General features: G+C 34.8%; 1 protein-coding gene across 2 annotated transcripts in view; it reads left to right on the forward strand.

Moving 5' to 3' along the window:
- Window positions 1-15300, forward strand: part of LOC110184410 (rho guanine nucleotide exchange factor 10) — an 87923-nt gene that overhangs the window by 31701 nt on the left and 40922 nt on the right. The window contains exon 1 of one of the 2 annotated variants that reach the window (XM_086826864.1): window positions 10454-11111. The exons of the other annotated variant lie outside the window; for it this stretch is intronic. The gene's annotated coding sequence lies outside the window, so the exon portion shown is untranslated. Of the gene's footprint in view, window positions 1-10453; window positions 11112-15300 lie in introns of those variants that run through there. 2 annotated transcript variants of the gene reach the window in all.

Raw genomic sequence — 15300 nt, forward strand, 5'->3', positions numbered from 1 at the left:
CTTAACAGGATATTTATGGCATCTTTTCCAATTGATTTCCACGGAATTTCCCATAGTTTTTTTCTCTCCCTGCAAAACTTGTTGTTCATTCATTGCGTAAAAGAGCAATTTGTCGTTGCTTATTTTACGCTTATTATTCCATTGGCATTGCCAGGCGGACACAATATTTTGTTCATATTTTTGCATTGTCCTCGGCCCGCCCACAGTCACGCCCACTTTTGGATGACCGCTTGCTGGGAGCGTGCAGAAAATGAAACACGAGCTTTTAATTGAGTTGACTTTTTGGTCAACCAACGAAAAAATTAATAACAAAATAATATTAGGTGAAATTTCCAAGGTCCTGTTTTGTGGTTTTTATTTTTTTTTTTAATATTTTAAAATGCCCAGAAGAAGTTCTTATAATTTTTAAAAATGTCCTGAAGGAGAAAACCTTTTTAATGGGATTTTATTAAGATAATAAAAAAAAAACAATATCAAGAGTCCTTTGAACTGAGCTCCAAGTACAATGTGTTCTTTATTCTTAAATATAGGCGTATTTTTAATGAATATGTATATATTTTAAAAATATCATCCCTGGGAAAATAATACCTTTTTTCACTCACTTAAGTTTGTTTTTCTTTTATCTATTGAATAGAAAAGATACACAAGAATGCCGAGCAGTGTCTGCTTTGGCTTTACGACCACATTTTCTTTGTCGGCCACGTGTCTCAGAATATGGCGTGGAAAGTTGGTTGCTTTTCCTCTGGTCGTTAGTTTAAAGCCATTTGCCATTTAAAATGTCAGGCCGCAACAGGCATAGAGGAAAATGTATATTAGAGAGAGAGAGAGGGAAGGAGATTTTCAATGTCAAAGACGGTGCCTTGCATAAGGCAGCATAAGCTGCAAAGTTTTACCCGGGAAATTGTGGGGTGGGGGGAAAACTATGTTAGCTTGCGTAAATACCAAGGGTAAAATGAGTAGATAATTTATAATTTATATATGTATAAGATATTGAATGTATTCGTGGAGTCTACAGAAATAACAAGGGTTCTCAAAAACCCCTCAGAAGGTATTTCAAAATATGTCATAAATTATTCCAAAGTAAGTCATATATATAAACACTTTGTAAGGGTTTTGTAAACCCTAGTGATTTCTTTAAAAAACCTAAATAATTATGTTTATTTAATACATTTATTTAAGCAAGAATTTACGTGTCTTCAGACTTGTATGTGGGTTCAATATTATTAATAATATTTCTGGATTAGTTAAACTTCCGCTCTATCTAAATATTTATATCTATATATATACATATTTGATTTTTTGAATTCAATTCCTGTCCCAAATTTACCACTTTAACGTCTGAGAAGATATTGCAATGCCAGACGGCGCTTGTCTTGTATATCTGCATCTGCATTTGTATCTGTATCTCCATTTGTATCTGCATCTGTATCGGACCCAATTTCCCAATCCATTCCCGATTTAGAGTTGGAAAAATAAGCACACACTCGCTTAATGGCTTATTCCTGATAAAGATCAGATTGCTGGCTGGTGATGGTTATGATTCTGTGTCGGACGGCGTGACCCATATCAAAAAGTAGAGTACTTGCACACCTTATTACTGGGGGCTAAAGGGGAATGGTGAGGGGGGGAGGGGAATTGGCCAGACATTACATAATCCAAGGAGAAGCAATTAATCGCCGATACTTATTCCCACTCTCTGTCTCTGTTGCTCTTGAAATGCTTCTTTGTTATCTTAATGAGCAAAGCTACTTAAGCTTAATGTGGAAAATATTTTGGGGATTGTATTGGATTGGTTTTCTTCTATTTTTTTTTTTTTATATTTTTTCTTATATGCATCTTAAGTGGTCTATTAGAATATGAAGAGGAGATACGCATAGCCCAGATTCCCTGAAATACCCTTCATCTTCATTATTATTATGCATTATGTATTATGATTATGGCATTGTCCACTCAGAACCCTAGTCTCGGTCTCCATGGGGAAGGTGTAAAAAGGGGACAATACTGGTAAATGGATCGCTAATGAATATGCTTTATGTTCAAGACCAAAGGAACTGAGATTAACACCTACAACGGCGGCTAAAAAACGAGAATCCAACAGGAAAATAAATGATTATGACTGATAAATGTATCTAGATGAGGCAGGTGGTGAATTATTCATTTTCTAGCATTCTTTGAAGGAACAAAATGTATATTATTTATCTTGTAAAAAAAGCTAGAGTCAAGAAAAGACTCTTTCTCAACTTTTATCAATTATTATTACAAGAAATTAAAATGCGGCCACATTTTAAGATCAAAGAATTAAAAAAAGAAACTGAAAAGCTAACCTATTGCAGTGCCAGTTAACGCTGTGTCTATATAGATCTTAATTGAATTAGATCCATCTCCATGTCCAATGGCAATCGAATTCATTTCCTTCATGCTCAGTGCCAGTCTCTGTTTTTATATTTGTTTATTTTCTTTTTTTTATGGAGAAAACAAACAATTTTGACCAGAAGAACAAATTTCATTAAGCGAAACCATTGAGTTTTACAAACTTATTAATGGAGGGTGAGGTTTTCTTCTTAAGAGTGTGGAAAACTATATTTAATAACTTTTATTAATCATTATTAAAAATATGTGCTTAGTTTCAGTATAAACCAAACTATAGGCTTTAAAATAAATAATTATTTAGAATATTAAAAGAATTAATATCCCCTTGATATGGTTTTGATTTCTATGTTCAAATTTTGCTCAGTGTAATGCAATGTGAACTCATTTTAAGCGAGTGCAATTCCCTTTTAATTGCCATAGATTTCCGGTTGATTGGATCAGTTTAATTCGCTATAAATCGAAATGAAAATAAGCCAATCCAGTAATAGCCTTGAAAATATACAAATATTTACGTGAATATTAAATATTTCTGATCGATATTCATTTAATAGATTTCCTAATCGTTTTTTCAATAAACAATTTAACATTTCTCCGAGTTAAAAGTTTTTCCTAATTATATATCAACACCATAATCAATTAACGAATATTTTCACTTTCGGTCACGACTTGGAAAGCTTCTACCGATCCATCTACCCCATCCAATATATAGCCAAATAACCATACATACATATTTATAACACTTTCATTTGGAACTGGGGACCGAGCGCCTTATGGTTTATAAAAACAAATCAGAAGATAGAAAAAAAAAGAAACGATTTCTGGGAAAATACCCGTTACAAATGCATAAAAACCAAATGAATTCTTCTGGGACAAGTCGAGTAATAGTAATAACAATGATCAATAATAATTCCTAGATATATATATTTATATTGGAGCATATCAGACTTTCAAAGTGTTTTTCCTCATTCTTTTTTGTTTTTTGGAAGAATATAAACAAATTTGTGGGGCAGGGAGCATGGTTAAGAACACATCGCTCTGTGTGGCGTCTTGAAGAGTGACCCAAAAGTGATCTGAAGTGATCTGGAGTAAAGTGGTGACCCCAACGACTTCATTATGCAAATGCAGCCAGCCCCGCACTTCACTCACTTCAAAGAAGCCCCCAAAAGTGCTGGCCATAATTATATGACAGGGCGCCTCCCGTTCTTTATCTTAGGGAGAACAGAAAAGAGACTCTATAGACGTATTAGATGCCTAGTATTATAAATAAACAAGAAAGAAAGCTAACTTCGGCAGCCCGAAGTTTGTATTCCCTTGCAGATTTAGGATAGGAATTAATACAATATACATTTTATATATTTATGTTAAAAAACAAAAAAGTAATGTCTGATTTAATTTCATTCGCCGGTTTGCAATGTCCTCTATTTTTAACGATCGTTTGTATGCCAGCTATAAGATATAGAAGTTCGATTTTAGGAAAATGTTACACAAAATTCTAGATTAATATATAAAGGCTATATATCAAATTAGATTAAAATCTGTTCAAAAACTGGAAAAGTTATCATTTGTTTTCTTAAAATGTTCCGATCGTTCCTATGGTAGCAATATATATGTATATATATAGTCCACCGATTCGTCATGCTCCGACTTATATATTGGTAAAATATATAGAAGAATAAATCCATAATTTCATTCAAATAGCTTGGTGTTTGTTCCAATACAAATCTCGCACATGTGTACTTATGATTCCCAACTGGTTCTAACATCCCCGGAACGAAGTGACTGCTGCCGGCCAAGTATCAGACATGTGTTGTGTTACAAAAGTTGCAAGTCATTGTTTATCAGTGTTCGAAGTTGGTAACTGGTCATAGATACTTACTGCCCATAGTTACTTTATGTTCATAGGTAGTTACTGTTCAGAGTTACTTTCTGTTTATATCTATTAACTGTTCAGAGTTACTAACTTATTATACATACTTACTGGTCATAGATACTTACTGGTTAGAGTTACTTACTGGTCATAGATACTTACTGGTCAGAGTTACTTACTGGTCAGCTGCATATGATTCCCAACTTGTTCTAACATCCCCGGAACGAAGTGACTGCTGCCGGCCCAGTCTCAGGTATGTGTTGTGTTACAAAAGTTGCAAGTCATTGTTTATTTGTGTTCAAAGATAGTAACTGATCATACATACTGTTTACTGGTAATAGATAGTTAGTGATCAGAGTTACTTACTGGTAATAGATATTTACTGATTAGAGTTACTTACTGTTCATAAATACTTACTGGGCAAAGTTACTTACTGGTTATAGATACTTACTGCTCAGAGTTACTTACTGTTCATAGATACTTATTGGTCAGCGGCATATAATTCCCAACTTGTTCTAACATCCCCGGAACGAAGTGACTGCTGCCGGCCAAGTATCAGACATGTGTTGTGTTACAAAAGTTGCAAGTCATTGTTTATTAGTGTTCAAAGTTAATCTGATCATACATACTTATTGGTCATAGATACTTACTGGTCATACATACTTACTGGTCATATATACTTACTGTTCAGAGTTACTTACTGATCAGAGTCACTTACTGGTCATAGATACTTACTGATCAGAGTTACTTAATGCTCATAGTTAATTACAGATCATATTCATTTACTGATCATAGTAATCGACTGATCATAGTTACTTTCTGGTCATAGATACTTACTTTCCATACTTAATAACTAATCATATTTAATTACTGTTTTCATATGACAATTTTTTCGACCAATTCAATGTTTAAAAATCTCATAGCTCACTCAAAAAGCCATTAATTTTAATTCGGAAAACTGTCCCATGTTAGTTTTTATTAAGTTAATAAAACTGCATACTCCATTTAAAATTTAAAAACATTAAAATTTTTTATCAAATTTTTTGTTGAAATTTTAACGATGTAACCCCTTAAAATTTTTGAAAAAAATCAAAATTGGCTTTTTTCTGTAAAAAATTCCTAGATCGATTCAGTTTTTGATGCTGATCAAGAATATATATAATGCATAGGGTCGGAAATGACTCCTTCACATGTTACAAGCTTTTGACTAAAATTAAAATACCCTTCAATAAATATAAATCTAACTTTAATATGAAATATACCTACACAATATACCCTATTTTACCCTGGGTGAAAATCGCTTTAGGCCTTTAGACCAAGTCAATAACGAGGCACCTTTGCTTTCCTAACATCTTAGATGTTAGTTTTCATGGGTTTTTAATTAGCGTTCGATTCGAATGACATCTCTTTTCCATCTCTCTCTCTGTGAACCATCGGATTAATTGAAAGTTTTATGTCCAAGTCTAGAAGCATTTTTATGGGCGAAAGTTGCCAAGAGAGGAGGAACTTCAAGGGATGATTGCTCCGATTGAGATATACCCGCATAAACCTTTTAAAAAATTTAAATGGGTAAAAGAGGACCCTACCTCGTGTGTGGTCATTCCTGATAAATGAAAGGAATTCTCCTTGTAAATCACTTGCATAACAATTTCCTTAACTCTTCTATACTTTATCTTGTTTAGAAATGTGAATGAAAAACACAGTTTATCACAGAATTAATGCCTTTCACCAAGTGTAAACAAGTTAAGCTGTCATCTTAATCTAGTTTCCCCCATCGAAGGCTGTTCGCTGAGGTTTCTTTGGATTAATAATTATTTTTCTTTTGGTTGGTCAATGTCAAGGTCCTCCCATATCATTCCGAAGCCATCTCTCCATTCAGTCCTTCCAACTAAACGAGTCACGCCATTTCCATTATACTACGATTTTATATGTTAGTTGTTCCTGTTTCCACCTGTATGGGTATGTGTTTTCCCTTGTTTTTCCCCCAAAGCTGTTTGCTTTCCTTCTTTTTTGAATGGTTTATGACGCATTCGGTGAGTGTTATCTATGGGGCTTAGTGTTCCGTTGAGCTGGGTAGTATTGTTTTCTTTATCTGTATATTACTGTATTGAGGGTATTATATTATGAATCTGTATTTTATATAAAATATAATAATATAGAATATAATAATATACTATAATATAATTCAGTTAAGAACTATGAATCAGTACTTTAATTCCCAACTCTATATTCCGCTCACTTTTATTTACAATTACATTTGTCTAAAGTTAAATACTTTGCTTAACTATCTAGGGTACGAAAATCTGACCACATTGATGTGTTTTGATTAACCGGAAAAGGGGTTTATTATATGCCTTAATATCCCGATCCTGTCATTAGCGGTTGTTTTCCTTTTCACGCATTTTCACATGCTCTCTGCCAAGTTTTCCATTTTCCCTCTCCTTTCCTTTTCCCTACCCGCAATTGTGAAATGACTTGTTAATTTTCTAATTACGAAATCATTTTCCTTGGTTTTTCGTTGGGAAACCTGTAGTCGTCAGCTACCTGACCCTGTGACTGTGTTCCCCAGTCCCCCCTCCCCTTGTTTACCTTTCCCCTCTGCCGTCCTACCTTTGCGAGGCGGCAAGGCTTTTGAAAAAAGGAAGAAGAAGGTTGTAATGGGAACGGCGGAATGATGAATCCCAGGATCAGGGAGAGAAAAACCAGTTTGGTTTTGTCTTAATTTCTTACACCAGCCGAAAATTCACATTACCCTGTGGCGTTATACACTGATAAAATAATTGAATTTTGAAACAGTTTTGAGAGTTGGAAAACACATTTAAAATATTGTTTCAGAAATAATTAAAAAGATTTGATATAATTTTGTGTGTGTTTACTTTTCTAAGCCTTCTTTTTGGTCCCGTTTCCTTTACATTCTGTTGGCAGGTAGCTTGAAAAATATTAAATATAATAAAAATACTTAAAATAATATATAAAAACATGCTTAAAAATGCATTTATACGTTATCTTTTCCTTTGTTTAGCATATTAGATTTTACTTTGAATAATTTGTATAGTTCCAAGATCTTTTTAGCATATATAGCTTTATATTCTCTTCAATTTGTATGCGTATAAAAGAAAAATAAGGATAACAACGCATAAAAAAAGACCACAACATCAGAGCATATATAAGAAAAAAATTTAGATAAAAAACATAACGTTGGATGTTCTTTACCTGTTCCCCAGTGCTCATTGTTGTTGCTGTGTGTTTTTTATCATAATCATTTGTGAACTGAAGCTGTCTCTCTGCTGGTTTCTTCTTTTTTTTTGTATCTGATACCCAGTAATGTTATATACCGGGTGTATTTGTACTGGAAAAATGGGTATTTTTAAATAGAAATTAAAACAATTTAAAATTGGTTTATTTATTTAAATTTACAATTAACTAACTTGGCAAATAGACCCCATTCTTTGTGATTCTAAATGCAGGGGTCTATAAGATATTACTTGAACTTTAAAGAAAATTATAAACAGTTATTTAATATGCATAAAAATGTTGTTAATATTTTTATTTAGTCAAAAATACTAAGAGGCATATTTTGGTCCAAGAAAAAAGCTACTCCCTGGCATTGTGAATTTGTTCTTCTTTTGTGTGTTTTGGCCCTCGGCTATCTGATGCGCATCTTAAAGATACATGCATCCAGCAGGAGCAGCAGCAGAAGCATTCGTTTGCGAGTGGGAATGTCTGCATGAATGATTTTCTGGCTGGATGGCAAACTTCAAGTGCGACTGCTGCCTGCTTCTGTCTGTTGGTAATCACAATTATCTTAAATTCTTAACAACAACAACAACAGGCGGGAAAGGTAATATGAAGTAGAAATTATGTGCAGCAACAACAAGCGATTCTGTTTGAAAGATCAAACTATAATGCTTGACAAGAAATGGAAAACTAAAAGGGAAATTACATGAATGAAAGAACAGACAAGAGTCGCGTATGTATAGATACAGTAGTCAGTGTTTAGACAGTGATTTAAATTATAATGATATTGTTAGAACATTTCTTGTATTTTAAAGATATACCTCTTATAATAATATATAATATAATGTAAGTATTAGTAATATTAGTATATTTCACACATGTATTAATGCAGTAGTCACTGTTTAGACAGTGATTTTAAATATTATTATATAGTAAGAACATTTCCATCGTACTATATTTGATAGTTTCTTGTTTTTCGAGGTTTCACTGTTGTTAATTTTTTTTCTCCATGTAAATCTCCTTGATTTCTGTCTCTGTCACGTCACAACCTTAGCAGGTGTATCCAAGAAGAAGAAGCAGCAGCAGCACTTGCTAAGTACATATTTATCTGGTGGGGATATTGCCCGGATCTCTGGCCTAGCCACAGTGCAGGTGCATTCATTAACTGAAAGCTCTAATCATGTTATCACTGAGCCAACAACAAACATACGCCCCGTGGTCCCCCTGTGTTTGCGTTGACAGACAAACTAGAACAGTCACGGGAAAGGTTATTAAAACTAGAGTTTCAGCAAAAATAATATTATTTAAATATTAACCAGATCAAAAAAGTAATAAATATTTGATAATAATAATATTTCAGAGTAGGGAAATCACTATTTATAGATTTTAAGCTCACAAGAAGCTTTCTGTAGAAGCATAGGCCGTGCCTTATACTCTTCTCGCACATTACTGTCAACGCACTTTTGTAATTCTCTTATTTTTCATGTGTGAAGAAGAAGGGACAAATGGCACGGGGCCCTCGGGGCCAGCTCTGATTTACATACCTACAGCAAACATACATTCATACACTTATATATACACATATATTTACTTTTTTTGTGGCCACAATTGTAAAATTCTGTAGAAAACCAGAACAGGAACAATGGGCCAGAAAGGGATAGGTAGAATTGTTCAAGTGCAGCGACAGTTTAGCGAACACAACAACAACAAAAAGAAGAGAAGAATACAAAAAAAAAAAGAGAAGTGAAGAGTGGAGTGGAGTGTAGAAAAAACGAGGAGTACAAAAGAAGAAGCAGCTACAAAACAACAACAGATGCAGCAATTTCCGGTGCTATTGTTCTCAATCGGCTAACGCCCTCTATTCTCCCACTCTTCATTCTTTGCTGTTCCCTCTATCTCTGCCCCCTTTTCTTCATCATTCTACATTCATTTGGCTCGGTGGTTTTATTTGCGCAGACGCGACTGTTTTGATGGCAAGTCTCTAACATGCGGGTGTGCGTCACGGCCCTAAGGCGGAGGAGGGAACGAGATGGAGATGAAGATGCATGTGCAGGGAAGATGTGAAGCTCGCAGCCCCATTCTCTTATCTAAACTCACTCACTCTCTCTCTCTCCATTGCTCTCTTTGGCTTTCTCACAAAACAAAATCAGGAGAGCTGCGATTGCGTCGTTGAATTAAAATATTAACTGTAAAAAAAACAAAAGGAGTCTTAACCCCAAAGAATTAGCATCAAGAATAGGGGAACTGCACAGGAAACTCCCCTGTTTCAGCTTTCCATTTAATTTACCTTACTAAAATACCCGCCAACTGTAAAGTTATATATTTTAGTATGAACAAAATTATTATTTGGATATTTACTGATAGTGAAGTGTATTAAAAACAATAGACACCCAAACATTGAGTACAAACAGTAAAGGTAACGAAAAATAATGCATTTTAATATACATAAATGTTAAATATTTAAAAATATTTATATTTAATTAATCAGATATTGATTTATCCATTCAACATCTAACTAAATATTCGTACATGTATTTAGTTGCATTAAATTATACGCAAACAAGTACTCAGCCAAATTGCGGGAGTTATTATTTCACTGTCGAGCGCTGTGAGCGCTTAGAGTGTGAGAGGAGAGCGAGAGAGCGTAAAGTACAGTGTGGACATCTTAGCGGCTTTCAAGCCAAATTCGATTACTGGTTGAAGTTTAGCGGAAGCTGTGCTAGTAATGCAAGCTACTTACTATATTAATGTTGGGGCTATACAATTTTATTTTAGACTATTTCGAAACTAAAATAGGCAATTTACTTATTTGCTCTTACGAGTTGCTATATAAATGGCTTTAGTAGCTAAACATTAACCCAGAACCCAAACAGAATTTGGCTATGCCGCGAGCAATGGTGGCATCACTCAGAGAGAGTAACAGAGCGGTGTCGTGAGAGAGAGCAGCACATAGAGGGAGCGAGAGCAGCCGCCTATTTCGGTTTCCCGTTTTCTGTTGCTATTGCTTTTGCTTTTCAACTTTCGTCGTGAACAGTTCGTTTTTCGGTGCGCGTGTTCCGTGTGAATTTGTTCAACTTGTTGAATTGATGCAGTTCGTGTGACAACCATAAACGCTGCTGAGGCGAATTGGAAACAAGCCTTTCGGTTTTTTTTGTTTTGCGATAAGCGGAGATCGACGCGAGTGCCAAGAGCTTTATTTTTTTGTGGCCAGCAACAAGTGCATACCAAGAATTTTGACCATTTTCCGAGTGCGTGCCAAAGGGAATTTGCTAAACAAATTCAAGCGAGAAATACCGTATTCGAAAAAAAAGAAGAGAAGAGAAAAAAGAAACAGCTCGAAACGTGCTGCAAGTAATTATGTTTTTGTGCGGTTTTTGACGTTCTGTTTTTGCAATAACACAGCTGTCAAAGCGGAGAAGGAAAACAAAGGAGAGGCCCAAGAAAAGTGCACCACAAAATGAAACGATCGGTGGCGAGCGAGGAAAACCCCAGAAAGTAAAATACATAGTGAAAAATACAATAGAAAGAGCGCAGAAGTAGTGGAAAATCAAAGGAAAATCAGTGAGGAGAACAAAAGGAGACGAACAGAACTCGTCATCATCATCATCAAGACGTCGTCGTCGTTGTCACTAAAAAGGTAAAACAAATTACAAATGTAGAAAGATAGAGGAAAAGAAATGCAGCGAATGATCGATACAGAGCACACAGTTGTTAATAGTGCGAGTAGCGTCGCTCTCTTTATACCCTCTCCCGTTATTATATACTCAAATAATGCTTAATGCTATTGGAATTTAACTACCCAACCAATTTGTGTGTAGGGTAGTGTGTGGCTGCGTGCGAGTGCAATTTTTAGAGTTGGTTTATTTAATTGCTTCTTCTCCGCTCTTATTGATAATTGCTCGGCTCCTTTTGCTCCCGGCCTTATCTCTCCGTATTCCTCTTCGGTTCTCTTAATTTATGATCAGGAGTCAAAAGAGAGGGGCGGAGCTCGTACGTACACACTGAAGCCTCCTTTTTTTTTCTTTCTATATGCCCTTCTCGACCTGTATTTATTATTGTAATATTTCTTATGCTTTTGGGAAAGAGAAACACAAGAAAGCAGCCGAAAAATTCTTGTTGTTGCATATTTAAAAATTCAACACACAGCTGCATTTCAATTGCTTTTATGAAAATATTCTTAAGAGTATGAACGGGGTAAGGGAGAAGGAAGGTAAGGTAACGAAGTTACCATACCCTTTTTTCTGTAGAATTCCAATTAAAATGTATTTATTTATATTATTCAAAATATTAAATTCCTGTTGTGTCCTTAATAAAAACCAACATAATTACCAAACATTTTGGGCTCAAATAATTTTATTGCATACTTTTAAACACTTTTTCAAATGGAATCAAAAAGAAAGAGAAGAGAAATTATTATTTACTCATTACTTCCATTAACCTTTGCAAGGGTATACCGGAAAAGGACCATACACAATTACAAATCATTACGTTTTTGTGTGGGAGCGGAAGGGCTCTTTTCGAACTGCAATTGCTTGGTCTAAACTAAAAAAAAAAACCCTTACCAAATTCCACATAACAAGGGGAGGTAGTTCGCGAAGGAAGAAATTTATGGGGCATTAAATGTTTATTAAAAACATCCTTTTAGTTCCTAAGCAAATAAGAGCATTTTAAATAATTAAGAAGCAAACAAATAGTTATATATTTATGTGGAGAAATCTACAAATGTTACTGTTTCCATCACAGCTTTATTAATTCTAACATTCTTCATTATTATATTATATCTCTGTTAAAATTTACATGATTTTTAACCGTGTAGCGTTGGCTGTACTCCAAAAGCTGAGCTTTTCGTCGCGGCTTTATCGCTTAAGGCCAAAAAAGAACAGCCCAGGCCAAGTCTGTAGCTTGAGAACTGCAATTGGACTCGTTGGTTGTCGCGCTCATCTTTGAAGGTTACAAAGTTTTGTGTGTGTGTGTGTGTGTGTGTGTGTGTTTCTTTTACTCAATATTGAGGCCTTTTTTGTTCGATCAAAGGTTGTTATTTTCTTCTTGGCCGATTCTTTCACCTCATATTTTGTATTTGCCCTTTGGCTGAACTCTGCTTGTCAGGCTTTAATCAAATTAAATGGCAGGAAACGTGCAGTTTGGCGGTTCCTTAAACCTTCTGGCCACCTCTAAAACCTCCTACTACTCCTACCCACTCCTTCTCCCAGTTTTTGCCTTCGCTGCGGGACAACAGATTCGGATTCGGATTCGGATACCGATTTAACTTGAGATTCAGATTCCGAGGAATGCTCAATATGTCGCACGTTTGCCACACATGTTTGGCATTTGTTGTCGTACCCAACGCGTTGTCTCGTATCTACAAATGGACAAAAACATATACATACATATATAAACATACATAAACAGGAAGAAACTGTGGAGTATGTTCATATATATACAGATTTTCAGTGTGTTTATATAGCGCAACTCAAAGAACAGAGGAAAAGTCGTCGTCGTCGTGACGTTTGACAAGGCTCGGTAACAAATTGAGTTATTTGGCAATACACAAACATTTGGAAGCGACATGGAGATATTGTATTAACCCTACATATTGGGAAATATTCAAAAGAAAATATATATATCTTAGGTTTATACACCTGAACTTTATAAAGTAATAGAAAAAGCATAGATAGAGTTGCATCATATGTTGGTAATATATCCATACCTAATGATCTACAAAATAAGAAACCACAGAGAAAGTGATATTGTTTTCTAATACCAAAAACTAAAAACTAAGAAAGAGATGGAGAGAGACACGTTAAAGTACATTAAAAGAAAACCCAGGCAGACAGAAAGATGATTATATATATTTTTTAATGGCTTTAGTACGAGCGCAGGAAAAACGAAAGTTGTTTTTCATTAGTAATGTGCTTGTGTGTATTTTTACACATGTGCTTTCTTTACACATCTCGATTTTGGAAGTAGAGTCACATCGAAATATGGTATTTAGATCTATTTTGAACGCACTTTTCAAAAGTATTCCCCATAAAAATCCTTGAATATGGAGTAATAAGTATCTTTTGTATGTTTTTAATATATTTAAAAAGTGATGGAATTTCCCCCCAGTTTTGTAGGAACCTTACCTTAAAATTCCTCCAATCTCACACTGAACTATGTATGTTAATTCCCGCAAAAGTAACCTTGGATTTTAGCTTAAAAACAATTTGGGAAAAAGTTTTAATTACTCAAGTAGGGCTTATGTATGCCATGCACCGCAATCCTTTTCAAATCTTTACCAACCGCTGGCAAACTTTTCTCTTAGCATTATTAATCCGCTTAAACAACTTTTGTAATGGTGACACAAAGGACCTCCAAGGGACTTGCTCACATATGTAGTAATAAAAGGGAAATAAAACACCGGAAGGGGTAATAGCTTCGTCGGGTTTATTTACAATTCAAGTGCAAGTGCAAACACCCAAAGTTTTTCCCCCAACTATTTTCATTTGAAATGAAAAGGAAATGAAAAATGCCTGCTGCCTGCCTGCCAATCATCGTTTTAGAATTCGATTGTTTTCAATTAAGCGAATGCCACCGATTGTAAGAAAGTAAAGTGACTCAAAGTCATAAAAAAAGGTGGAAAGGGAGGAGATTAATTAGTTGTCCATGAACTACTTGCAATTGAAAAATTGAACGATGAAATGCAATTTGGAATGGAACATTGACCCTCTATGGGCTTACAAATGAAAAGCTATTTGTTTCATTGTCAAATCGTGCAGTTTTATATGGTTTCAATTCATGATAATTTAATTAGGCGTTCCGGGGGAAACGATAAATGTTCTCTATACTGAACTCTAGAGCAGGGTTTAATTTTCTTATAGAACTGTAGAGGAGGTTTATGTTGTTGCTGATTGAATATTTAAAATATTTTAATATAGCGTTCAATTAGTTAGTAAGTAAATATGTATCTCACACTTTTCTTAAACTAACTTGTTTTGTGATTCAAGTCCTGGCCTTAAATCTTGCATCTTTAGAGTTGCTTTCGCAGGCCGGTCAACGTGGTGTTTTTTTAGCTTGGTCAGCCCTGCCCTCTATGCACCGCCCTGTCACACACCCACACACACCCCGCCTTGTTGTGTGTGCGTGCTAAGTGTTTTGATGAGCGTGTAATGGCCTTTTGCTGCTGTCAGTTTAATTGATGGGAAATGCCCTATCCATACATTTCCCTTCTTTTTCTATTCCATTCACAAGTGGGAAACACAAGAGAAAATAAAACAAAAAGGAATTAACTTGTTGACTTTTGCCAACAGAGTTCATTTTATAAATTTTATTATCATATTTAGTACTAAAATTTATTAAAATTATAATTATTTACTAGATTCTCTACATTTTACACACATTTATTGCTAAATTTGTATAAATTTCACACTTAATATTACCATGTTCTCAGTGTATCTATGCGGGTGTAAAAAAAATTAAAAAAGATCGAAAAGGAAAGCGATCCAATTTAGTTTTATTTGATTTTATTATTGTCTCTGCCCTCTCGTCCACTTGAGCTCATTAACTTGCCATTTAGAAGCATTTCAGCCAGAAGCTGCGGGTCTTGGATAAACATAAAGCCGAGCTGCTCACAAAAATGGGGTAAAGAATATATATTATCCAAGCCTTTGCCACTGTTCTAAAATTTGTTAATGTTAAATAAATATCCTAATGTTCAACTAAAATAAAAAGGGCAGCTAACTTCGGCACCGCGAAGTTTGTACACCCTTGTAGATTGAAATTCAATCACTAGAAATTAATACAATATAAATTATATATATATATGTCTAAAACCATTTGGTTTATCC

This window comes from Drosophila serrata, unplaced genomic scaffold, assembly GCF_035046125.1.
Source record: "Drosophila serrata isolate PLE 108 unplaced genomic scaffold, ASM3504612v1 contig_8, whole genome shotgun sequence".
In the NCBI taxonomy this organism is placed as follows: domain Eukaryota; kingdom Metazoa; phylum Arthropoda; class Insecta; order Diptera; family Drosophilidae; genus Drosophila; species Drosophila serrata.